The sequence below is a fragment of the Pseudophryne corroboree genome, chromosome 8 (genome assembly GCF_028390025.1).
Source record: "Pseudophryne corroboree isolate aPseCor3 chromosome 8, aPseCor3.hap2, whole genome shotgun sequence".
Classification (NCBI taxonomy): Eukaryota; Metazoa; Chordata; class Amphibia; order Anura; family Myobatrachidae; genus Pseudophryne; species Pseudophryne corroboree.
The window spans coordinates 315680359-315707954 of record NC_086451.1 but is presented as its reverse complement, the minus strand read 5'-3'; positions in this window follow the sequence as shown (position 1 = coordinate 315707954).

The following is a 27596-nucleotide window of genomic DNA, read 5'->3' as shown; positions in this document are numbered from 1 at the left end:
ACAAATAATGTAAGGGGCATGAATCAGGATTATTTTTCTTTCCTGTGGCAGCCAACGTCTGGGCGTGCAGGTTGCAAAACTGGGGTGTAAGGTAGTCTTTTCCTGCAAAGCCACGCCCATTTCAATGAAGCCACACCCCTTTTGCGGCGCGCGCAGGTTTATCCCTTTACTAGTGCCAATTATGGCGGATGGGGGGGGGGGCGGGTGCCGGATAATTTTTTTGCTTGGGGGAGAAAAATTTCTAGTTACGCCACTGTCTCAGACATGGCGGCTCGCACCCCACATTGCTGACTGGATACCGCAGTGTGCCGGAACATGGAGCACACAGAAGCGGACAGGAGAATCTGTTAGCACAGGGGGAGAGCATCACTAGGCCATGCCCTAAAGCGTTCATCACTAGACTTCGTCAGAGGGCTGCCTTAGTGCGTCAAACTCTATAGTGCGGCGGGTGGCCAATCAGGAAACAAGTGGGAAGTATTACACTTTGTAAACTATGGGTATTATTTTCAAATGACATTATCGGCAATCAGTAAATAGGTTATAACAACATATGTTCTGTATACAATAAGCATTTATTTGTATTCAGGTCTTTATGTATCACAGACGCAGTATAAAAAATAAATATTTATAAAAGATCCTGTAAGCAGACATCTAATTTCCTGTATTGTATTAATGTACATCTCCTCATGCACATTACAACGGGACATGTTTTACGTATATTTTTACTATGAGAACTGAGTACACATACATAAAAACATATTTACATACAATCTAAAAACAAGGAACATCTTTTTACATCCTTATAAATGACCAATCTATAAAATTCATAGACATCATATACACTAATAATATACATATATATTATTAAGAACAAATTGTATCAAGCGCGCTGCTTGTATGGATAAATGGTATGGCAGCAAATTGTAATGGAGGTAAAACCCGAAAACTCTAGGAATATACAACGTAAAGGTAAACAATTGCGCCTGAGCAAATATTGATGTTAATTGTGTTGCAATAACGGATATACAATTGGTGAATAAAGAATGTGTATTTATTCTGCTCAAACAGAATGAAACTAGCAATGACGTGAATAAGGGGAGGGAAAGACAAAAAAGTGAAAGTATAAAAGGGGGGGAATAGGGATTTTGGGCAAATAAGATAAGTCCAGAGTCCAGTGCAATAGAGTGTGGCATCCCACCTCGTTGATTTGCACTTAATCGTATGTTATGATGTTTGGAAAAGTATATACCAACACAGTCCCAAGTGGAGCTCAGTGGGAAATACATGTAATTAGCATTGGTAAGTCTATTGTGGAGGCTGGATCCTGTCTCGAGGGGGGGTTGTGGTGCCCCAACAGGGCTGGCAATAGTGGGGTACCCCAAATGGATTAGCGGGGGGATATGGCTGCAAGGAGACAGATAATTTGCTGGCTCTGGACTCGCCGCTCTCTACCTCAGTCCATGGTGGCAGAAAGCCCCCATGTTAAACAGACGTCTTCCGCAGGCCGGATCCGAGGGATGTGGTCGTGTCTCTGGGGGGAAAGCGCCGCTGCTTTCTAGAACCGGAGCGGGACTGTCCGCCGTGCACTTCCCCGCTTACAGAGCCGTTACCTTGTTCCTCTGCGCTTGACTCCCAGCGTCCGCTTCCACTTTGCTTCCCTGTCACTCTCACAGCTGTTCGTCCGGATTCTCCTTCCTGTCCCTCGCGATCACGTGACCCGGTCCTGTTCCTCAATGCCTCCAAATGCCGTGGACATTTGATGCAAGTGGACATAAAGAGCTCAACTGTGTTGAAAAGGATTACAGCAGTTAGTTGAAAGGGTGTCCTGTGCTTTTCTCCTACGCGTGTCGACCCTTCTGGGTCTTCCTCAGGGAGTCCTTGAATGCCATCTTTAATAAGGGCTATTTATGCCCATACTTGCTTATGTCATGGAAAGGGGGTGTGTTCCTCAATTTAACCCTAGGATCACTGAAATGACTGTGACAGACATGCATGAATGAGAAAAGGAAGGGGTGGGAATGAAATTAAATAAAGAAAAATAATAGATAAAAATAATAATAATAATAATAATTAATAAAAATAAAAATAAAGATAAAGAAAAATAAATAGATAAATGAATCCAAATGAAAACCGGGTGAAAAAAATTAATAAAATACTGATGAATGAAAACCAAGAGAATAATAAATAATATAATAATATAATAAAGGTTCATCTAATCTCTAGAGAAATGGTTAATTTTATAACCATTCTGTATTGCTGAATCGAGTTAATAATAGTCTGAAGTAAACCCTTAATTGGATAATTAGCTGAATATGTATTGTATAGAAGGAGTATAAAGATACATAGTTTCTTCATGGACTCATTAAAGGGACAGTGAAAGCTAATTAGACGGTGAAATTAATTTATATTTTGGGACATTTTATTGCGGAGCTTGATAGGTGATACACAATTCAAGTCTCTAAATCCTTATGGCCTGATTAGTTCAAATTGATGTTTCATGTGTTTGATTGGCTGAATTGGTATGTAAAACTTCAATACTATAGGATTAGTTCATGACTACTGATCTCACTTCATTATCTAAATTGAGGCCCCATGGTCTCAACGTTTTTAGAGTGTAAATCAACCTCAACTCTTCTTTATTGATTTGTTTCAGAAAATCCCCTCCCCTCCAATCTGGTGACAATAATTTGATCCCCAAGACATTCAACCCTGCAGGGTTCCTATCATGTGTTTCTTTAAAATGATTGGACAAATTGTGTATCTCCAGTCCTTTCTTCACATTCCTAATATGTTCAGATATTCTTGTTTTCAGTGGTCTTATAGTCCTGCCTACATATTGTAGTCAGCATGGGCATTCTATGAGGTAGATCACTCCCTTGCTTTGGCAAGAGAAGTGTTCCTGTATGTCGAAACTCTCTCCAGTTCTATTTGATTCAAAACTAATGATTTTCTTAGTATTGACTTTGTGTGTTTTACAATAACTGCAAGAGCCACAGTGAAAAAAACCTCTACTGAGTTTTTGTCCTGTTAGGGTAGTCTGTACCAACTCTGTCTTACTGAGGTGACTATGTGATAATTTAGATTTTAGATCCGGGGCTCTTCTGTAAACTATTCTAGGCCTGGAGGAGAGAGTGTCGGCTAATGTGTCATCTTCTAGAAGGATGTGCCAGTGTTTGGATAGAATCTTCTCAAGTTGTCTATTGTTGGTACTGTATTGTGTCAGGAAGACTGTCTTGAAGTCTTCACTTGACGTCTCTTTGTGTTTGTATATTAAGAGGGTGTCTCTCCACTTTTGTGGCTGTTTGTAGGTCTTTCTCAAGCGTATCTTCCTTGTAGCCTCGTTCTAAAAATTGGAGTTTCATTTCCCCTGCTTGTTTCTCAAAGTCTTCCAGTTTACTACAATTTCTCCTAATTCTCTTAAATTGGCCTAACGGGATGTTCCGTAATCAATTGGGATGATGTCCACTACTGTTTAGGATATAACTGTTAACGTCTACAGTTTTCTGATAAGTTTTTGTGTGTATGGTGGAATCTTCCACAAATATAGTAATGTCCAGGAAATTTACTGTAGATCAACTGTAGTCTGTGGTAAATACTAAGTTATTGTCATTTGTATTAATGTACGTCAAAAATTCTATTAGTTTTTCTTCTGTGCCTTACCAAATGAAAATGACATCATCTATGTATCTTCGCCAGAGGACTAGGTTTGCTCCGAAGTCATGCCCACACCAAATGTTGGTGTACTCCCACCTACTCATAAACAAATTTGCATAACTTGGAGCAAACCTAGTCCCCATAGCTGTGCCTGTAGTCTGTCTGTAATGAATATCGTTAAACCAAAAATGATTGTGTTGTAAAATGAATTTTATGCATTCCAAAATGAAAAATGATTGTCTTGAGTCCAAAGTCGGATCTGATGAAAGAAAGTGATTCACTGCATCTAGACCCTGTTCCTGATCTATAATAGTGTATAGTGATGTAACATCACTTGTGCAGATCCAAAAATCTTCTGACCAAGTGATGTTGCCCATTGTACTGATGATGTCTGTCGTGTCTTGTATGTATGATTTCTGTGTTTTGACGTATGGCTGCAAATATGAGTCAATATACTGAGACAAATTTGATGTGAGGGAACCTATTCCTGATATAATTGGACGGCCTGGTGGGTTGAATATATTTTTGTGTATTTTTGGCAGATAGTAAAATACAGGAAGTATGGGATTATCGGTTTGAAGAAAACTATGTTCTTTCTTGGTCAGTATGTCTAAATCTAGTCCCTCTTTTAGTAGTTTGTCTAGGCAGTTTTTAAAATCACCTGTGGGGTCTTGTGTCAGTGTTTCGTATGTATTTTTGTCATTAAGAATTCTGAGTGATTCTGTTGTGTAGTCTTTCTTGTCTAATAGGACTATTCCCCCCCTTTGTCTGCAGGTTTAATCACTAAATCTCTGTTGTTGCTGAGATCATTGAGTGCGTTCCTTTCTGTTGTTGTTAGATTTATGGTCCTTGGTTTGATTTCTAATCTGTCTAAATCACGTGTCACCAAATGTTCGAAGGTGTTGATGAAGGAACCCCTTATGTGTTGCGGGTAAAAATTGGATTTCGGTTTCAGATTGGAATGTTTGTATGTTTTGTCTGTGTCCTGAGGTTCTGTGTATGTAACAGATCCTTTACTGTAGGATTTGGCAAGGGTTAACTTTCTTGTGAATCTGTGCAAGTCTAAGTATGTTTCAAATTTGTTCAACTGTTTGGTTGGTGCGAACTTCAATCCCTTATTCAACAATGATATATGTTCGTCTTTGAGTGTGACTGTACTTAAATTGAAAATTCCTTTGGTTTCTACTTCTGGTAGTTGTTTCTCTTGTGTCTTCCTATTTCTTCCCCCTCTACATCCTCATCTAGATCCTCCAACTTTTGTTTGTTTGGTGTTGCCTGGTTTGGTTCCCAGGACAGGAGGCCTGCCTGCTTTCCTAAAAAATGGTCTGCACATGTTTCTTTTGTTCTGTGTTCGATGTTCTGTGTGTCTAAGTTCTCAGTGGATGGTATGTCTTCTAGATTTACTGAAATTTGAGGGCAGGACTATAAGACTACTGAAAACAAGAATATCTGAACATATTAGGAATGTGAAGAAAGGACTGGAGACACACAATTTGTCCAATCATGTTAAAGAAACACATGATAGGAACCCTGCAGGGCTGAAAGTCTTGTGGGTCAAATTATTGTCACCAGATTTTCTGAAACAAATCAATAAAGAAAAGTTGAGGTGGATTTACACTCTAAAAATGTTGAGACCATGGGGTCTCAATTTAGATAATGAAGTGAGATCAGTAGTCATGAACTAATCCTATAGTATTGAAATTTTACATACCAATTCAGCCAATCAAACACATGAAACATCAATTTGTATGTTTTGTCTGTGTCCTGAGGTTCTGTGTATGTAACAGATCCTTTAATGTAGTATTTGGCAAGGGTTAACTTTCTTGTGAATCTGTGCAAGTCTAAGTATGTTTCAAATTTGTTCAACTGTTTGGTTGGTGCGAACTTCAATCCCTTATTCAATAATGATATATGTTCGTCTTTGAGTGTGACTGTACTTAAATTGAAAATTCCTTTGGTTTCTACTTTTGGTAGTTGTTTCTCTTGTGTCTTTCTATTTCTGCCCCCTCTACATCCTCGTCTAGATCCTCCAACTTTCGTTTGTTTAGTGTTTCCTGGTTCGGTTCGCAGGACAGGAGGCCTGCCTGCTTTCCTAAAAAAATGGTCTGCACATGTTTCTTTTGTTCTCTGTTCGATGTTCTGTGTGTCTAAGTTCTCAGTGGATGGTATGTCTTCTAGATTTACTGAAATTTGAAAACCTTTTTCTAATGATTCCCTAGCTAGTCTTTCATAATCAAGAAGTAGTCATGAACTAATCCTATAGTATTGAAGTTTTACATACCAATTCAGCCAATCAATCACATGAAACATCAATTTGAGCTAATCAGGCCATAAGGATTTAGAGACTTGAATTATGTATCACCTATCAAGCTCCGCAATAAAATGTCCCAAAATATAAATTAATTTCACCATCTAATTAGCTTTCACTGTCCCTTTAATGAGTCCATCAAGAAACTATGTATCTTTATACTCCTTCTATACAATACATATTCAGCTAATTATCCAATTAAGGGTTTACTTCAGACTATTATTAACTCGATTCAGCAATACAGAATGGTTATAAAATTAACCATTTCTCTAGAGATTATTTATTTATTTATTAGCAGTTTCTTATATAGCGCAGCATATTCCGTTGCGCTTTACAATTAGAACAACAATTATAGAACAAAACTGGGCAAAGACAGACAGACAGAGGTAGGAAGGCCCTGCTCGCAAGCTTACAATCTATAGGGAAATAGGCATTGATACACAAGGATAGATGCTACCAGTCACATAATGGTTCCCCAGGTTGCTAGGTTCTTAATGGGTTGTATACGATATGATCACCCAGCAATGTTGGAAGACAAAATGTGAGTTTATGTGGACTGTACAGAGGGGATGTAACTTGATAGGGAAGCTGTGAAGGTTATGTGTGTGGGTCTGAAATTTGGTAGGCTTGTCTGAAGAGATGAGTTTTCAGAGAACGTTTAAAGGTTTGGAGACTAGAGGAGAGTCTTATTGTGCGTGGGAGTGCATTCCACAGAGTGGGTGAAGCCCGGGTAAAGTCCTGTAATTTTGAGTGGGAACAGGTAATACATGTGGATGAGAGACGCAGATCTTGTGCAGAGCGGAGAGGTCTGGTAGGGAGATATTTTGAGATGAGTGAGGAGATGTACGATGGTGCAGTTTGGTTAATAGCCTTGTATGTAAGTAAAATTATTTTATATTTGACACGGTAGAATACCGGTAACCAATGGAGGGACTGACAGAGCGGATCAGCAGATGAAGAACGTCTGGCGAGGAAGATTAGCCTCGCAGCTGCATTTAAAATGGATTGAAGTGGTGATAGCCTATGTTTGGGAAGACCAGTAAGGAGACTATTACAATAATCAATGCGGGAGATGATGAGTGCATGGATTAGAGTTTTTGCAGTGTCTTGTGTAAGATAAGGGCGTATTTTGGATATGTTTTTAAGGTGCATGTAACATGATTTAGAGACAGATTGAATGTGTGGAACAAAGGACAGTTCAGAGTCGAGGGTGACACCTAGGCAACGAGCTTGTGGGGTGGGGTGGATAGTTGCATTGTCAACAGTTATAGAGATATCAGGTTGGTAACTACTCTTAGCTGGTGGGAAAATAATTAATTCGGTTTTGGAAATGTTGAGTTTGAGGTGGCGAGATGACATCCAGGATGAAATGGCAGACAGGCATCCAGTGACACGAGCCAATACTGGTGGTGACAAATCTGGGGAGGATAGGTAGATTTGAGTATCATCAGCATACAAATGATACTGAAATCCAAAGGAGCTGATTAGTTTACCAAGAGAGGAGGTATAGATTGAGAAAAGCAGAGGACCTAAGACTGAGCCTTGCGGTACTCCAACTGATAGAGGTAGAGAAGAGGAGGTAGAATCAGAGAAGTGAACACTGAAAGAGCGATTAGATAGGTAGGATGAGAACCAAGAAAGGGCTGTGTCCTGAAGACCTAGGGATTGTAGTGTTTGTATGAGAAGAGAGTGGTCAACAGTGTCAAAAGCAGCAGAGAGATCTAGAAGAATAAGTAGTGTGTAATGGCCTTTTGATCTAGCAGTGACCAGATCATTCACTACTTTGGTCAGTGCCGTCTCTGTGGAGTGTTGAGCACGAAAGCCTGACTGAAGTGGATCCAATAAGTTGTGCGAGTTAAGAAAGTGTGTAAGGCGAGTGTAGGCAAGCCTCTCAAGTAGCTTGGAGGGACTGGGTAGCTGAGAAATGGGACGGTAGTTAGAGAGTGTGTTTGGGTCAGAGTTGAGAGGGAAAGATACCAGTAGAGAGAGAGAGATTACAGATTTTAGTTAAGGTTGGGATAAGCACAGGAGACAAAGTTTTACTGACCTGTGAGGGTATAGGATCAAGAGGAGAGGTAGTGGAGTAGGAGGAAGAAAAGAGTGTTGATACTTCATCTTCACTTGTGGGATCAAATGAAGAGAAAGTTCCAGAGGGTTCAGGTAGGGGATTGAGCAGGTCACTGGCTGAGTTAGAGCATACCATTTCATCTCGGATTTTATCAATCTTATCTTTGAAGTAGGAAGCAAGTTCTTGTGCACGGATAGTAGCTAGTGGGGGAGGTGAGGGAGGGTAAAGAAGTGATTTAAATGTATTAAAAAGTCGCTTGGGGTTGTTGGCATGATAAGAGATGAGAGATTGGAAATATGTTTGTTTGGCAGTGTCCAGGGCCTGACGATAGGAGTGGTAGGTAGTCTTATATGTGAGAAAGTCACTTGGATTCTGAGATTTCCGCCACTGACGTTCTACTTTACGTGACAGTTTTTGTAGGTGTCTTGTTGATTTTGAGTGCCATGGTTGGCATCTAAGCCTACGTGGAGTGTGATGGGTAGCTGGAGCCACTTCATCAAGGGCACTCTCTAGGGTCTGGTGCAGGTGTGATACAGCAGTGTCAGGTGTAGTAAATGTAGAGATTGGTGAGAGCAGTTGTTGCAGAGAAGTGGAAAGTTGTTGAAAATGTATATTGTTAGTATTTCTGCGGGTTAGAGGAGGCTTGCTTGGTTTTAGTGTCCTAGAATTTAAAGTAATAGAAGAGATTGTGAAGGTGATCAGGTTGTGATCAGAGAGAGGGAAAGGAGTGTTATTGAATTCGGAAACTGAGCAGAGCCTGGTGAACACAAGATCAAGGCAGTGGCCCTCATGGTGAGTAGAGGAGTCGGACCATTGGGTTAGGCCAAGAGAGGAGGTTAGAGAGAGGAGTTTGGATGCATGAACAGATTGTGGACTGTCAAGAGCTATATTGAAATCACCCATAATGATGGTGGAGATGTCAGAGGATAAGAAGTGTGGGAGCCAGGCAGAGAAATCTTCTAGAAATTGTTGTTTAGGTTGCCCAGGAGGGCGATAGATAGCTGCAACACGCAGAGAGAAGGGGGTGAAAATCCTGATAGAGTGAACTTCAAATGAGGTGAATGCGAGTGATGGAACCTGAGGTAGAACAGTGTATGTGAAAAACTGTGACAGTAAGATTCCGACCCCACCACCTTTACTATTAGGCCTAGATGTGTGTGAGAAGTGGAAACCACCATGTGACAGTGCTGCAGGGGAGGCAGTGTCTGATTGTGTGAGCCATGTTTCTGTTATAGCCAGCAGATTAAAGTTGTGAGATAACTGCTGTAATACTTTTCAACACAGTTGAGCTCTTTATTTCCACTTGTATCAAATATCCACGCATTTGGAGGCATTGAGGAACAGGACCGGGTCACGTGATCGCGAGGGACAGGAAGGAGAATCCGGACAAACAGCTGTGAGAGTGACAGGGAAGCAAGGTGGAAGCAGACGCTGGGAGTCAAGCGCAGAGGAACAAGGTAACGGCTCTGTAAGCGGGGAAGTGCTTTCCGCCACCATGGACTGAGGTAGAGAGCGGCGAGTCCAGAGCCAGCAAATTATCTGTCTCCTTGCAGCCATATTTCCCCGCTAATCCATCTGGGGTACCGAACTATTGCCAGCCCTGTTGGGACACCGCAACCCCCCCTCGAGACAGGAACCACAATAGACTTACCAATGCTAATTACACGTATTTCCCACTGAGCTCCACTTGGGACTGTGTTGTTGTTATATGCTTTTCCAAACATCGTAACATACGATTAAGTGCAAATCAACGAGGTGGGATGCCACACTCTATTGCACTGGACTCTGGACTTATCTTATTTGCCCAAAATCCCTATTCCCCCCCTTTTTTACTTTCACTTTTTTGTCTTTCCCTCCCCTTATTCACATCATTGCTAGTTTCATTCTGTTTGAGCAGAATAAATACACATTCTATATATATTATTAAGACAACTATCATCTCACATTTTTGTAATACGTATATATTATGTAATCTATAATGTCTTAAAACCATTTTAATGACACACCGGAGTCTATTGGGTCTATTTACTAAGCCATGGATGGAAATAAAGTCACTGGAGATAAAGTACCAGCCAATCGGTTCCTAACTGCTATGTCACAGGCTGGGCTTGAAAAATGACAGTTAGGAGCCGATTGGCTGGTACTTTATCTCCAGCGTCTTTATCTCCATCTGAAGCTTATGAAATAGACCCCTATATTCCCTAATCAATAAAAGGCTTAATTTAATATCCCTCATTTAAAGCAACAGGGCTGAGTGTATTCAAAGTGAGGATCCAGAAGGTTTCCCTCTTAAGTAATGCTCTATCCCTATCTCCACCCCTTTAATTTGGTTGTACTATTTCAATTTCCTTGATTTTTAATCCCTCAGGGTTACCATTATGAAATTGTTTAAAATGTCTTGGTACACTATGATTAGTGACACCATTTTTAATATTACGAAGGTGTTCAAGGACATTACAAGGACAAGAGAGCAAGTATACCACATATGTGGAATTACAATTTAAAAAGTTCTTAATTTTCATACTCATATGATCCTGACTGGTGTTAATCTCAGGTCCGTTTTCAATATAGGGGCAAACCTTACAGCGCCCACAAGGGAAGCACCCTTTAATTTCCAGAAATGAAGATTCAACCATTTTATTGTGAATTACTTCTAATTTACTCCTTGAGACCACTGATTTCACACTCTTGGCTCTCTTATAAATCACTTTAGGCCTATCCGAGAGTTGATCTTTTAGAACTGGGTCTAACTTAAGAACGTCCCAGTTACTTCTGATGTTCTTTGTGATCTCTTTTTCCTGGCTATTAAATTGTGTAATGAACAAGCAATCAAACTTTCCTCCTTCTGTTTTATTTTCCTTAGTTTTATACTGTAATACAGTAGGTCTTCCCTTTCTGAATTTCTTGCTCTATTCATGGATGATGCAATAATTTGTTTCGGATACCCCCTTTCTAGGAATCGATCCACATAAATTTGTGCTTGTTCGTCAAATTTCTCCAAATGAGTGCAGTTACGCCTCAATCTTAAAAACTGGGAGTATGGAATATTATTTTTCTAAGGTAAGAAATGACAGCTGTTATATTGCAAATAGCTATTACTATTGACAGTTTTAAAGTGGAAGAAAGTTTCAATAGAGGGAATACTTGGAAAATTTTCTACACTCAATACAAGATCCAAAAATTCTATCTTCTTTGGATGAAAGTTTGCTGTAAATCTTAGGTTATATGTATTAATATTCGCATCAAATTCCAATTCATTACGCCTCCAAATCACTAGAATAACGTCAATATACCCTTTAAATAAAACTACATTATTAGCTTTTTCTCCAATTAACATACGTGTTTCCCAGTTACCCATATATAAATTTGCCAAGCTCGGAGCACAAATTGTCCCCATAACAGTCACCCAAATTTGGAGGAACCCCTCATCAAGGAACTCAAAGTAGTTAAATTTTAGCATAAATTTCAAGCATAAATAAAATCAACCCGATCTGGGGAGATGGTAGAGTCATTTGCTAGAACAGACTGTATACCTCCATCATGCGGAATGGCCTATCATAGAGACTGCATGTCTATGGTGGCCCATTTATATTCTTAAGCCCATTGTATGTTCTTAATCAAGATAGAATGGTAGAATCTTTTACATAAGAGTCCAATAGGGGCACATATATTTTAATAAAAATATCAAAATACTCTGATATTCTAGATGTAAGTGAGCCTATACCTGCAATAATCGGGCACCCTGCTGGATAGTTTGCATTTTTATGTGGCTTCGGTATGTGGTGAAAGGTAGCCACAATAGGTGTAGTATTAAATAGATATTTGTATTCCTCTGCTGTAAGAATTTTACTCTCTAACCCACGTTAAATAATATTCCTAATTCCTTCAGGAACATTGGTGTAGGATCTTTCTTGAGTTTTTTATATGATGTTTCATCAGATAACAAATTATAGGCCTCTTTCACACAGTACTCATGATCCATTACTGCTATGCCACCACCTTTATCTGCATTCTTAATTACCACTTCAGTGGTACCAGTTAGATCTTTTAAATTGTCAAATTCTTTTTTAGTCAAATTTTTGGGTGAATATTTGTACTTTTCAATTGATCAATGTCTTTTTTAACAAGCTGAGAAAACATCTCCACATATGGTCCTCTAGATTCTAATTGGTAATATGTGGATTTTGGTTTAAGGACTGAAGCAGATACGTCTTTATTAATTTCCCAATTCCTGAAGGGTACCTCAGATTTCCTTAAAAAGTGCTGTTTCCTCACAAATAAATTTAGATCAACATATAAATAAAACTTATTTTCTCCTTTAGAAGATGCAAAAGATAACCCTTTTTTAAGACCTGTAATTCAACAGGTGTAAGTTCCTTTTTTCTGAGATATAAAAAATTCCTTTTGTCTCTATACTACTTAAAAGTTTCTAATTTTTAGGGCTTTCTTTGTAGCTCTCAGTCCTCTCCTACTCCCCATCTTCTTTTTACCCTCACAGGTATCCTCTGTATACCATTTACAATTATGTAGGTATATCGTTGTCTGTTTTGACCAAAAAAAACATTGAAGTCATCATTCAATGATCACAATCTTTCAAATCTGTTATTATGCACAAAATCCTGTGATTCAGGTATTCTTTGTTCACGGCATATGGTTTATTCTGTACTTGCCATCTATTATTAGAATAAGAACCATTTCTTGTTCTACCATACGTGTTTGGACGAGATGTTTGTGAATTGACATTTATTTTTTTAGGCTCACCATCCCTATAGTTTACATTATTATTTTAGGGGGATATTTTTGGACCCTTATTTTCTGGTTACTTGTATCTCCTCTGCGATTTTTATACCAGCTTCTTACATATTGTTTAGCATAATCATCCTTGTAAAAAAAAAAAATGTTATGCTTTATATTTCTATTTGCAGTAAATGACTCCTGATTCTTAAGTTTGTCCAACTCTGGTTCTAATTATTTTAACTCCTTTTCAACCTCCTTCAACACTTTCTTTTTCACAAGGACTAGTGACCACATCAATTCAAAGGAGCATTCGTCAAGAATGCAATACCACTCTTTCATAAATTTTTCATTGTCATAACCAATTGTGGGTGTTTTATTAAACCACGTGGGATTCTACCACAATTAGGATAGTTGTCTAATCCTTTAATGTCCCACCATGCTTTTGTTTCCTTTATTAGTATTTCCTCTAGCGAAACACATAGAGCTTCAGTTGTATCAGTTATAGGAATATATTTAGTTACAGATATATTGTCATTAAAAATTCATAAACATTCCTGTGATCTTTTAGTATCCAATTCATTGAATCTAAACATTTTTCAAATATGAACACAGCTAATGAAAAGCAGCACAAAACATTTCGGATCCTTCAAACACACGGAAATTAACACAGAAATATAAGGTTGCTCTAATGACTGATGGTGCATCTTATGTCAGATTGATGGTACACCCTTATGAGCACATAGGCAGATTTGCACCGCAGCCAGTGATCATCTCACTAGGCACCCATTGGCTGCAGCATTACTATACAGATGCAGCAACTACTGTTACCGCATCCACCTCTGAATCAGGACCAATATTATTACATAAAAGTGATTCCCTAAAAAGAATAGCATATACTTCAAAAATCCTGTCTGATGGATAAACGCTTCCTGGTTGTTGCAATTTCTGCATAAAAAAATAAATTAACCGTAAAGAATGTTCATCAGTATACCCCTAGGATGACATTGCTAAAATATGACCTTATATGGCGAATAAGGTGAACAATGTCAAAAATGATGTTCAGACCTGGTCAACTTAGATCTCTTTGCACCTAACCAAGCAACCTGTTACAGCCATTGCCCATGCCATAATGACCTGAAAGTATATCTCCATGGACTTTATCGTTGAACTTTCTATTTTCAAGGCTGCGTTGTCATTTTTATTGTTGTAGATAAATTCAGAAAAATGTCTATTCATTCCTCTGAATAAGGTACAGTGTGCTCCTCAACAGCCACAATCTTTTCTTAACATATTTATAAATAGCATTGTTGCCCTCAGTCTATAGTTTCACATAGGGGACCATAGTTCACTTCAGATGTTTAGAAAGCTTTAGGTAAACTACAATGAGTCAGACTGGATTTATCATGAGGTTATCACCCTCAGATCAATGGACAGATTGTGTGAATCGATATTTAGAACATTTGTTGTGAATCTACTCCAACTTCCAAAAGGATGACTGAATAGCGACTTACTCCCGATTGCTGAATTCATGTACAATAATGGAATGCATTTTTCAACCAAAGCAAGTCTGTTTTTTTGGCAATTAGAGATTTCATCCAAAACCCATTCCTGATATTACAACTGAAACTGATATTCTTCATATCCATAAAACTCCAACAAGTGAGAAGAAATGTAATAATCTTCAAGAAATGCAAAATAAATATAAAGTCAAAGCTGTTAAATATAGTAAACATAGATGATTGGTTCCCCAGCTAACCATAAGATAAAGGTCTGGTTGTCTGATAAATATGTAAAACTTAAATGTTCTCTTTTAAAGTATCTGTACATTATGTTGTATATTTTACTATCTTAGCACTTATAACTATTTCCACCATAAAATGAACGTTGCCATTTCAGGTGTAACATATCTATCCAGTATTCCATGTTTCTCAACTTAAATCTGTTTTTCTAGCCACAAGACTTCAAACCACTTCTCCACCTCTACCAATAAATAACTGAGAAGAGTATATTGTGGAAAAGATTTTGGTTGCACTTCATGGTAGAATGGAAAAGTTTCAGTCTAGAGGAATGATCCTGAGAACCTGTTGAAAATATTCATGCCCCTAAGCTGATGAAAATATTCTTTCAACAGTTTCCAAGGAAACTTTGAGCATCTGTATCTCATTCTTAAAAGTAATGCATGCTTTCTCAGTCATTACTGACAAGTACTGACTTGTAGTGCTGACCACTGTTGTGGGGATGCTGCTGGCTTCAGGTGGCATGATGCCTTGTTGACTGCTAACATGGATGTCTGTCTGGTTTACATGGCCAAGTCATGGCAGCAGGGTGCCCATGGATGTCGGCTTCCAGCAGAGAGCCTTGCCCCCACCTGTTGAACAACTTTCTTTAATGATTTAATCAACTTACATAACTTAAGGAGGAACATATGTGCTTGACTATTGCATCTCCAGTACCCTCATAAACTTCTGTGTGGTGACTTCAAAGTTTGGTCCCCAACTTCCTTTTGGATTCTCCTTGCCTGTATTTCTGCCTGGATATCTCTGACTGCTGTGTGCTGACATTGCCTGCTGACCATGTTATACTTTCAGTTTACTACTCTAAATTGTGAAATAATACCAAATTGCATATAAATTTGCCTCTCTCGTGAAAGGGGCATTTCACATAGGAAATTGTAGGGAGAGGGTGTGGAACTGGGCTGAAGCACTGTTAAAAATAAGCCATTAGTATGCCATCAGGGCACCACAAGGAGCAAGTTAAGATTTAGGTGGCCATTCCCAGTTGATCGCACATATCAACTTTTTGCTGCTTGTGCGATCAACTAGACGCCGCCTATGGGGAGACTGTATTTTAGCATAGCAGGGCTGCGATCACTTGTGCAGCCCTGCTATGATAAAAAAGTTTCCTGCAAAACAAGACCAGCCCTGCAGCTACTTACGCAGTGCGACGGATCCAGCGCTGAAGGTCCCGGCTGTGACGTCAGACATCCACCCTCCAAACGACTGGACACGCCTGCATTCACCTTACTATGCCCGGGAAACGGTGAGTAGACACCCCGATCCTTCTTCCCGCTGTCAATCTTCTTGCGATCGCTTTCATCGGTTCTGGCATCATTGCCCGGCGATGGGGCGCCGTGCAGCTGCAGTTCTGACCCATTCGCACCACAGCGAAGAACCGCTGCGTGCGAACAGGTCGGAATAACCCCCTTAGATCAGGACATAGAGTAGTGGGGGTCATTCCGAGTTGAGCGCTCGCTATCTACTCGATCAACTCGGAATGACCCCCAGTAGTAGGTAGATTTAGTAGGTGTCTGGGAAGGGGTACTGTATCAATGTCAGTGTATGTGTGTTTGTCACACACACTGCAATCAGACAGGCTTCTGTACTGTGGGCCTGATTTGGATTTATATGCAAACCCAATGGTTTGCATACAAATCCGATGTTTGGGGGTCTGCAAATGTGCAGAATGTGTCCTGCAATATTACTTGCAGCTCCCCCTTAGCTGCAGCATGATTGATGGCGGTGACAGGGTTTGTTTTAAAAAGAGAAGAGCATGTTGTGCTGTTTTATAGGTGTTTCAGACCCAGGGTCTCTGTCGTTGGACTCTGATTTTCTGGACCTGGCTGGCCAGGTCTTATGGCCAGTCTGAGTCAGTTTAGACTCGCAATACCTTCAATCAGAATCAGGCCCCTTGTGTGGTGCTGCAAAACATAAAATAGGCTTCTGTTTGTTTAAGTGAACTTGCACTTTATTTGTCAAGGAATCTGCTGTGTCTGATTTATTTTGAGTGTTTTCATGTTATACAAAAAAAACCATTGCAAAAACAAAATATTTTTTTCTTGTAGTCTTAAAACCTGCAATCTTTTCTAATTCAATTTAAAAATAATGTATTTTTTCAAGAATTGCATGTTGAGACACAGTGTATATTACTGTTATCATACCTCCCAACTGTCCAGCAGACAGCAGTGTCCTGCAGGTGTAGGGAGGAGCAGTTGGGGGATCCTTTGATTACCCAGATCTGTTATCACTGTTGTTTCCAATAATAAAGCACAAAGCAATTTGCTGTGCTATATAAGAAATAGTGATGTGCACCTGAAATTTTTCGGGTTTTGTGTTTTGGTTTTGGGTTCGGTTCCGTGGCCGTGTTTTGGGTTCGAACGCGTTTTGGCAAAACCTCACCGAATTTTTTTTGTCGGATTCGGGTGTGTTTTGGATTCGGGTGTTTTTTACAAAAAACCCTAAAAAACAGCTTAAATCATAGAATTTGGGGGTCATTTTGATCCCATAGTATTATTAACCTCAATAACCATAATTTCCACTCATTTTCAGTCTATTCTGAACACCTCACACCTAACAATATTATTTTTAGTCCTAAAATCTGCACCGAGGTCGCTGGATGGCTAAGCTAAGCGACACAAGTGGCCGACACAAACACCTGGCCCATCTAGGAGTGGCACTGCAGTGTCAGGCAGGATGGCACTTCAAAAAAATAGTCCCCAAACAGCACATGATGCAAAGAAAAAAAGGCGCACCAAGGTCGCTGTGTGACTAAGCTAAGCGACACAAGTGGCCGACACAAACACCTGGCCCATCTAGGAGTGGCACTGCAGTGTCAGACAGGATGGCACTTAAAAAAATAGTCCCCAAACAGCACATGATGCAAAGAAAAAAAGAGCTGCACCAAAGTCGTTGTGTGACTAAGCTAAGCGACCCAAGTGGCCGACACAAACACCTGGCCCATCTAGGAGTGGCACTGCAGTGTCATGCAGGATGGCCCTTCCAAAAAATACTCCCCAAACAGCACATGACGCAAAGAAAAAAAGAGGCGCAATGAGGTAGCTGTGTGACGACTAAGCTAAGCGACCCTAGTGGCCGACACAAACACCTGGCCCATCTAGGAGTGGCACTGCAGTGTCACGCAGGATGGCCCTTCCAAAAAATACTCCCCAAACAGCACATGACGCAAAGAAAAAAAAAGGCGCAATGAGGTAGCTGTGTGACGACTAAGCTAAGCGACCCTAGTGGCCGACACAAACACCTGGCCCATCTAGGAGTGGCACTGCAGTGTCAGACAGGATGGCACTTAAAAAAATAGTCCCCAAACAGCACATGATGCAAATAAAAAAAGAGCTGCACCAAAGTCGTTGTGTGACTAAGCTAAGCGACCCAAGTGGCCGACACAAACACCTGGCCCATCTAGGAGTGGCACTGCAGTGTCACGCAGGATGGCCCTTCCAAAAAATACTCCCCAAACAGCACATGACGCAAAGAAATAAAGAGGCGCAATGAGGTAGCTGTGTGACGACTAAGCTAAGCGACCCTAGTGGCCGACACAAACACCTGGCCCATCTAGGAGTGGCACTGCAGTGTCACGCAGGATGGCCCTTCCAAAAAATACTCCCCAAACAGCACATGACGCAAAGAAAAATGAAAGAAAAAAGAGGTGCAAGATGGAATTGTCCTTGGGACCTCCCACCCACCCTTATGTTGTAAAAACAGGACATGCACACTTTAACGAACCCATCATTTCAGCGACAGGGTCTGCCACACGACTGTGACTGAAATGACTGGTTGGTTTGGGCCCCCACCAAAAAAGAAGCAATCAATCTCTCCTTGCACAAACTGGCTCTACAGAGGCAAGATGTCCACCTCGTCATCATCGTCCGATTCATATCAATCACTCTGCGGTGAGCAGTGCGACTGAAAAGCGTCGCTAGACCTTATGTGAAACTACTTTGGCTGTTGTGAAAGTACATCGCACGTGCGGATTGCGCCGCTTACGCATGCGCAGAAGTGCCGCTTTTTTTACTAAGCGCTGCGAACGAAAACAGAAAGTGAACAACTTGGAATGACCACCATTGGCAGAGATGTGTGCTGAGCGATCTATCATAGACCGCTCAACACACATCTCACCCCCCACTTAGCACAGCGAGATGTGTGCTGAGCGAGGGGGGTGGGGTGACAGGCGGGTGCTTATTTCACCCAGTGGATGCAATAAGGGATGTGCTAGATTGTACCAATCTAGCACCGGTGATAGCAATGCGCGGGGTCGTGCTTTGCTATCACTGGCTGGCATACACTAGTCAGATTGCTTAGATTTTAAGAACAGATCTCTCTGTGTGTACCCCCCTTTAGAGCGTTAGATTCTGTGAGACTCTGCTAGTATCATCTTTTTTTTTCTTTTCTGAAATTATACCGTATATGTGCACAATGCACCAGGACAATGTGCTGATTCATTTGTCATGCATCACTTCAACATGTTTTTAATATTAACATATGAAAGTTAACATTTTTAGAAACACAATTCAGGTGGTAATTTGAAAATTATAACTATATATATTCGTGTATATATATACATATATATATATATATATATATAGAGAGAGAGAGATTTTAGAGGTACAGCACCACATGTGGGTATAGAATTAATAAATATTAAAAACACTCCCTATTACAATAGGGGTGTCATCTGGCCCCTAAATATTCAGCATAGGTAAAATGCCGTAAAAGAGTACTACTGAAAAAAAATGGGATACAGGTATCAACATCCAATGGTGTTATCACCATAGTAAAAATTTGAATGATATATACAATTCTTAAAAAGGGATCATATAGCCTATAAAAAAAATAACATAAGTGGTATATTATAGACAGGATACAGTACATAAGTTGTTTTTATAAAAAACAACATGTAGATAAAAAGCATTGATATAAAACGCTCTCTTTATTAAAATCAATATATATATATATATTAGGGATGAGCTGGTTCAGTTCCCTGAGAACCGAACCCTACTGAACATCATGTCCCAAGCCCATATCTGAGCCCGGCTCGAGACTTCCCGCCAGACTCAGAAACCAGAACGAGGCAAAACGTCATCATCCCTCTGTCGGATTCTCACGTGCTTTGGATTCCATATAAGGAGCCGCGCGTCACCACCATGTTCACTCCAGTCCTGGAGAGTGTAGCAAGAGGACATGTTTCCTCAGTGTCTATGTCGGAAAATTACGTGGCACATGGGGTGGTGACCTGCTCTTATGTGTCATTCCAGTGCTGTCTTGTGCTGCATCAGTCCAGTGGTGGTGTCTTGTGCTGCATCATTCCAGTCACAGTGGTGGTGTCCTGTGCTGCCATAAGCCCAGTGCTGCTGTATCAGCCCAGTCCAGTGGTGCTGTCTTGTGCTGCATCAGTCCAGTGGTGGTGTCCTGTGCTGCCATAAGTCCAGTGGCGGTGTCCTGTGCTGCCATAAGTCCAGTGGTTCTGCAGTATAAATCCAATGCAGTGGTGCTGTGTTTTGCTGCATCAGTCCAGTGGTGGTGTCCTGTGCTGCTGTAAGTCCAGTGGTGGTGTCCTGTGCTGCCATAAGTCCAGGGGTACTGCTGTAAAAATCTAGGGGTGCTGCCATCTAAATCCAGTCCAGTGGTGCAGCCTTATAAGTTCAGGGGTACTGCTGTAGAAGTCCAAAGGTACTGCCATATAAGTCCAGGGGTACTGCCATATAAGTCCAGTCCAGTGGTGCAGCCATATAAGTTCAGGGGTACTGCCATATAAGTCCAGGGGTACTGCCATATAAGTTCAGGGGTACTGCTGTATAAGTCCGGTGGTACTGCTGTATAAGTCCAGGGGTACTGCCATTTAAGTCCAGCCAGTGGTGCAGCCATATAAGTTATGGGGTACTGCCATATAAGTCCAGGGGTTCTGCTGTATTAGTCCAGTGGTACAGCCATATAAGTCCATTGGTACTGCCGTATAAGTCCAGGGGTACTGCTGTATAAGTACAGTCCAGTGGTGCAGCAGTATAAGTTATGGGGTACTGCCATATAAGTCCAGTGGTACTGCCGTATAAGTCCAGGGGTACTGCCATATAAGTCTAGTCCAGTGGTGCAGCCATATAAGTTCAGGGGTACTGCTGTATAAGTCCAGTGGTACTGCTGTATAAGTCCAGTGGTACTGCCATATAAGTCCAGAAGTACTGCCGTACAAGTCCAGTCCAGTGGTGCAGCTGTATAAGTTCAGGGGTACTGCCGTATAAGTCCAGGGGTACTGCCATATAAGTCCAGTGGTACTGTCATATAAGACCAGTGGTACTGTCATATAAGACCAGTGGTACTGTCATATAAGACCAGTGGTACTGCCATATAAGTCCAGGGGTACTGCGTATAAGGCCTGGGGTACTGCCGTATAAGTCCAGTCCAGTGGTGCAGCCATATAAGTTCAGGGGTACTGCCGTATAAGTCAGTGGCACTGCCATATAAGTCCAGTGGTACTGCTGTATAAGTCCAGGGGTACTGCCATATAAGTCCAGTCCAGTGGTGCAGCCGTATAAGTTCAGGGGTACTGCTGTATAAGTCCAGGGATACTGCCATATAAGTTCAGGGGTACTGTCGTATAAATCCTGTGATACTGCCGTATAAGGCCAGGTGTACTGCCGTATAAGGCCAGTCCAGTGGTGAAGCCATATAAGTTCTGGGGTACTGCCGTATAAGTCCAGTGGTACTGTCGTATAAGTCTAGGGGTACCGCCGTATAAGTCCAGTACAGTGATGCAGCCATATAAGTTCAGGGGTACTGCTGTATAAGTTCAGGGGTACTGCCATATTAGTCCAGTCCAGTGGTGCAGCCGTATAAGTTAAGGGGCACTGCCATATAAGTCCACCAATATTGTGCCTGTATTACATCTGAGCAAATTCCAGCACTTCCCATGTTTTGCACATACAATTAATTTGGTGGTGCAGAATTTTTTGAAAAATGACAGGGGCATGCTGGAGATACTATCGGTGGCCTGAAAAATTGTGGGCCACTTTTGACATTCTGCCACTCTGTGAAACTCCTAGATGGGCCAGGTGTTTGTGCCGCACACTTGTGTCACTTAGCTTAGTCATACAGCTACCTCATGGCACCTCTTTTTCTTCTTTGCATGATGTGCTGTTTGGGGCCCAGTTTTTTAAAAGTGCCATCCTGTCTGACACTGCAGTGCCACTCCTAGATGGGCCAGGTGTTTGTGCCACACACTTGTGTCGCTTAGCTTAGCCATCCAGCGACCTCAATGCAACTTTTAGACCTAAAAACAATATTGTGAGGTGGAAGGTGTTCAGAATAGACTGGAAATGAGTGGAAATGAATGTTACTAAGGTTAGTAATACCGTAGGATCAAAATTACCCCCAAATCCTGTAATTTTAGTTATTTTTATGTTTTTTTCAAAAATCATCCAGATCCAAAACCAAAACCCGAAAGGGTGGTTTTGGCAAAACCAATCCAGATCCAAAACATGAGCGGGGATCCAGATCCAAAACCAAAACACAAAACACGAAAAGTGCCCACCGCACATCTCTCTCTCTCTCTCTCTCTCTCTCTCTCTATATATATATATATATATATATATAGCACAATTCGGGCGGCACTATAAGGATTTTTAACAATGAACAGCTTCAAATGCTAATGTCAGTCAACAGTTCAGATGTTTTATTATACACCTTTGATCAGGTGTATACGAAAACACCTGAAACATTGACTGACATTAGCGTTTGAAGCTGTTCTTTGTTACAAAGCCTTGGAGTGCTGTCCTAATTGTGCTGCTATATATATATATATATATATATATATATATATATATTGCAGCAGGAGAGGTACTTTGCCACCTGGAAGCTACTCACAGGGTCCTGTCGGTAGGTGGGAAGTGTGGATGGACCGGGTTCCCATCCATTTAGCCCAGACCAGGTCTTATAGGCTTCTTAGCCCAAGAAGCTGCTTCATCAGCCAGCACCTGGTTGCTGGGTTTAAAGCAAAGTCTCTTCCATGAGTCAGGGCTCCTGACGGCAGTTAGTGTCCAGGTGATAGGTCTGCCATGGACAGTGGGATCCGGAGGGCTGGGCCACTAGTGTCAGGATGCCGGGACCTGAAGGGTTCCTTATTAAGTATGAGGAGTGAGGCAGGGCCTAACCTCCCTGGTTGTTTATACTAAAGATAGTGATCTTTGTTTATGTGTATCTCTGTATTTGAACAACCTGAATAAAAGGTATTTGTTGTTATTGCACAAGCCTGGAGTTGGTTGTTGGTGGAATTTTTGTAGCAGAGCACATTCTAGCAAGACTCCTGTTACAAATGACACCCAAACAGGGACCCTTCTGCTAGTCGTGTTACACGTGGCAGAGGACCCAGTAGCCGCAAGGTAGCGGCACACATACCAGCGAACTCCAGACCAAGCTGAACTTGTGGGCATCAGTACCAGACCAAGGGTGTTGTGAGTAGTGGTTAAAACCAACCCCACAGGGTAAAAATAATGATATGTTTGGTTTAAATTGAATGTGTTTGATATTGGTGCAAAGGTTTGCATTGGCAGCAAAGAGGTTAAACAGAGTGCATAGACTGTGTCTTCCCTGCTTCACATCATTCATTGAAAGTAGCTGTGCTGATTTGCTCTAAAGGGTTGCAAGCATCTGATAATTTATGACTGAATTTCTTTTCCAAACTTATTTTTACATGTGCCTGCAAAATCTGGTAGAGGGAGTCTGGTGTCCCTGTTAATTAGCTCATTAAGACCAATCAAACAAAGTTGAAACCTTTTATAAATGTGGTTCTATTTAAATAGATACATTTTGTGGCACTATGTGTCCCAGCAATCCCTGAGTTCTAGTTTTAAGAGCCTGAAGGGAGAAGTTGTTTATTTGCACTACCAATGTAAGGTATTTGTGACCACTATGTACATGCTACCTTTCAGTGCTTTGCTAAAAGCTTAATCTGTGCTAAAAAAAAAAAAAAAAAAAAAAAAAGATTTTTTTTTTCCTTTCACTTACAGTCTACGAAGGGAACAGGGAGAATAAAGATTTTCAGATATATAGCATATTCTGAAGTGTCTATTCAAATGGGTAACAAAAAGAGAATTCATGCTAAAAAAACAAAAGGGGTGACAGCTCTAACACCTCAGGTCAGAAAATTATGTGACCCTATTGAAGTCCCACAGTTGGAGAGTGAAGTGGAGAGCTTATTGGGGAGTAATCCAGATCTTGGGGAAGATTTTAGCATGGATCCTTTATTTTGGTGTCACATGATAAGTGACCTCGAAAGGAATGTCCAATTAAAGGACCAGGAGCTAGAAGAGCTTAAGGAAAAATGTGATTTTCTTCAAGAGCAGGTGAACACCTTAACGCAAAAGCTGGAGGAGAAGGAATCTCTTTTATGTGACTCTCTGACCAAATTGGGAAGGAGTATAAAAGAGATTGCCAAGCTTTCAGGCCAGGTGTCAGAGTTGCAGAAAACCTTGGCAAATTCTAAACCCAGATCTGAAAACTCTGTAGTTCATAGCCAAGGACTATTAGAGGAAATCTCCTGTGACCAGACATGATATGGGAGTCTGGTGCTGGCCAATAAGGCTCAGTCGCAAGACTTGGTGGAGCTTCAGGAGGAGGTTTCTAAGCTAAAACCGTTGGCTATGCCTAGCTTCAGTTCAGAGACAGGTGTAGCACCAATTGCTCAAGACATTGTGCCGAATGTTGGGTCAGAGATATTATCAGCCGAAATGGAAATGCCATCTTCGGGGGAAATTACACCAACAGTGATGCAGGCTGTGGAAGAATGGTACCATACTGTAGTGGAACCCAGGTATACTGGATTCCCTGTTCCAGCCAGAAGGAACAGGAAAGTTGAGCCACAGCTGCCTGTGCCTGGAAGGCTCCCTGCTATGCCACTAGTAAGGCCATCTGCCTAGAAAGTGGAAATGAGGGCCCTCAGAGGTAGAGGTAGAGCATTTACAGGCACTAATATCCATTCAGTTGGTATTGACATTCCAGAGCATGGAGGACCTGAAAGAGCCCATCGTAGAACTGGAAGTCTTATATGAGCTGGAGGTTGCTTCTGTTGAGGTCTTGGAAACCCAGGATCCTTCTCCTGTTGACGCGATGTACGTTCAGAACTCAATCCCAGAAGGGACATCACAGGTTCAGACAGCCCTGGTTCTGGATATCTAGTACACATGTGAGACTTTCTCTGATGAATTACAGACAAAGACCATACCTTTGGAGGTGTGTCGCCTACGTGAGCTAGTCATGGCGAAGCTAGATGCAATACAGGAGTCTACTTCCAAAGTCATCCGGGAAACTGCTTCTGAAGGAGTTTCACTCGTGTATGTGGAGGATAAGGTGCAAGAGCACCCCGGCATGATCCACCACGAGAGGCTCAAGATCCAATTGCTGAACTGGGACAGTTCATTAAGGACACACTAAGTAAGGAGTAAGAGCCTGGCTCAGAGAAATCGGTGCAGAGTCCCATTTCTTAGGTTGCTCTACCCAGGGAGAGTTCTCTATATGAGACACGAGAGCTGAGAAATTTGAAGGGAGAGTTCCAAAAGCTGGCCCTAAGTAACAACCAGCTAAAAGAAACAGTGAAGGAGATTCCTAAACTACGGAGTCGCATAAGAGACCTGGACAAGAGACTCAAAATGGGTTATGTGCCGGTCATATAACAGCAGGAGACAGTGACTAGGGTCAAAGATGGCAGATCGGAGGACGAAGCAGTCACGTTAATGAAGAAAATGTTACCAAAGCTGGAAAGACTGAAGGAAGCACTAAAAGTTCAACAAATGAAAGAACTTTCTGAGACTCAGGACCAATGCCTCACTCTGAGGGAAAGGGTGGGGGCAAAGTTGGACCATGACCTCAGAACAATTAAAGTCAGGGCAGAGACTAGGTGTTACCGGTGCAAGAGCTTGGCCATAAAAGGTTGAATTGCCCATATAGGCCAAGACCAGTGAGGGCCGGAGTGACTACTAAGCCCATAGTGAACTTAAAAACCAGTCCAGAGTTGGTTAAGGTCAGGTGTCACAAACACCCAGACAAGAATGAAGCGACTTCCTCAGTAGCCAGTAAATCCGAGCCATATAAGGGAAACATCCCTAAAGATGGAAAAGTGAAGAGGAGGGAAAGTTTTGTGGGCAATGGGAAGTTGTCCATTAAAACTACCACTTTGGCCACTATGCCAAAGTGGAGGGAAAGGGAAGGTGGCACAGTGGAGTCGGTACCACCAACCTTTAATGGAAATAGATTCCAAAGCCAGTTAAAAGGGCCTTGGACGTGTACTTGGGAGCGGAACTTGGGACCCAGGTGTATGGGTCCAAGTTATGTTCCAAAGATTTGTCAGCCCAAAATAATTGGTGAAGGTGAAACCTTGCCAATGTCACATGCCACTTTTCTGAGGCACAAAAAGCTGAGGGAAAGGGTATGTGGCAGGAGAGGTACTTTGCCACCTGGAAGCTACTCACAGGGTCCTGTGGGTAGGTGGGAAGTGTGGATGGACCGGGTTCCCATCCATTTGGCCCAGACCAGGTCTTATAGGCTTCTTAGCCCAAGAAGCTGCTTCATCAGCCAGCACCTGGTTGCTGGGTTTAAAGCAGTGTCTCTCCCATGAGTCAGGGCTACTGATGGCAGTTGGTGTCCAGGTGATAGGTCTGCTAGAGACAGTGGGATCCGGAGGGCTGGGCCACTAGTGTCAGGATGCCAGGACCTGAAGGGTTCCTTATTAAGTAAGAGGGAGTGAGGCAGGGCCTGTCATGACTGTGGTTTTTGTGAACCCGGTGTTAGTGAAGTTTGTGCTGGTGACTGGAGAACTATGTGTGTATTAGGCAGGTCTGTAGGAATCAGTGAGAAGAAGGAACAATCCCTGACCGGGGATCAAACCCGGGCCTCGACAGAGGAAGCCGTATCCTGACCACTGGATCACCAGGGACTTGGTGTTGATAGCAGGATGGTGACACAACTGTAATCTAGACTGGGTATCAAAGGAACAGAGTTTTTACAGGAACTGAAGTACAAGGGTTACCTTTAGGGAGCTCAGCTTCAAAGCTCACACAGAGCTGTGTGTGACACGAGGAACTGGCAGAGTTTCCAACTCCAGTCTTCAGACTTATACTTCCTGGTCCTTGGTGATTGGTGAGCAGTGTCAGGGGATTCAGAGAGTCTCAGGCTGGCACAGGATTGGACAGCTCTGGGTCAGGTGAATAGTCACTGTCATGTGAGTACTCTAGACTAGGCTGTGAAGTGGAGTGAGGCCTAGCCGACCGAGAGAACACTGAAGCCTGAACTTCTTGCAAACAAACAGAGGATGCTGGCTTTTAGGCCTAAACTTCAGATTGCTGAATTCAGTCTCACACAGAAGATCACCACAGGTGGAGCTCGTTAACTATTACCTTCCAGGCAGAGAACTCAGGACTCAGGAAATTCATGGTATTGGCAAGCTGTTTATCCCAGTGAGCAGAAAGATGCAGGATCCAGGATAGAGATGGCAGAGGTAAGTCACCAAATATGAAAACTACAGTCAGGATCGTGACAGTACCCCCCTCTTCAAGGGTGGACTCCAAACACCAAACTTGAAAACTAGAGGAACTTGATGAATAACTTGTACACAAAGCTTCAGAAAAGTAACAGTAAAGTGGCACCGGATATCTGCATTTGCTTATCTTCACAACAGGACTGCATTCAATCTTATGGTAGATTCATATTCTACCAACAATGCACGTGGCACTTTATCATATACTTTTTCACCTTTTTGGAAATTTACAAATATTGCATTTTAATATGGAGCCAACCAATGGCAGAGTGGTTCCATTTGATTTCCTGAATTTAGAATTACCTAAAGGAGAGACACTGACCTTCACTGAAGCACAAATAACGCAAATTTTGTTTGACAAGGAAGATGATACCTCCTTGATGACCACTACTGTAGAAGACATCTATAACCAACTTTTAAAACTCAAAAAACGTGAAATATATTATCAATTACATGGAAGCACCCTATCTGATTATTTCAGATCAAAAATGATACCTAGGGGCTTCAGAATACGGAATT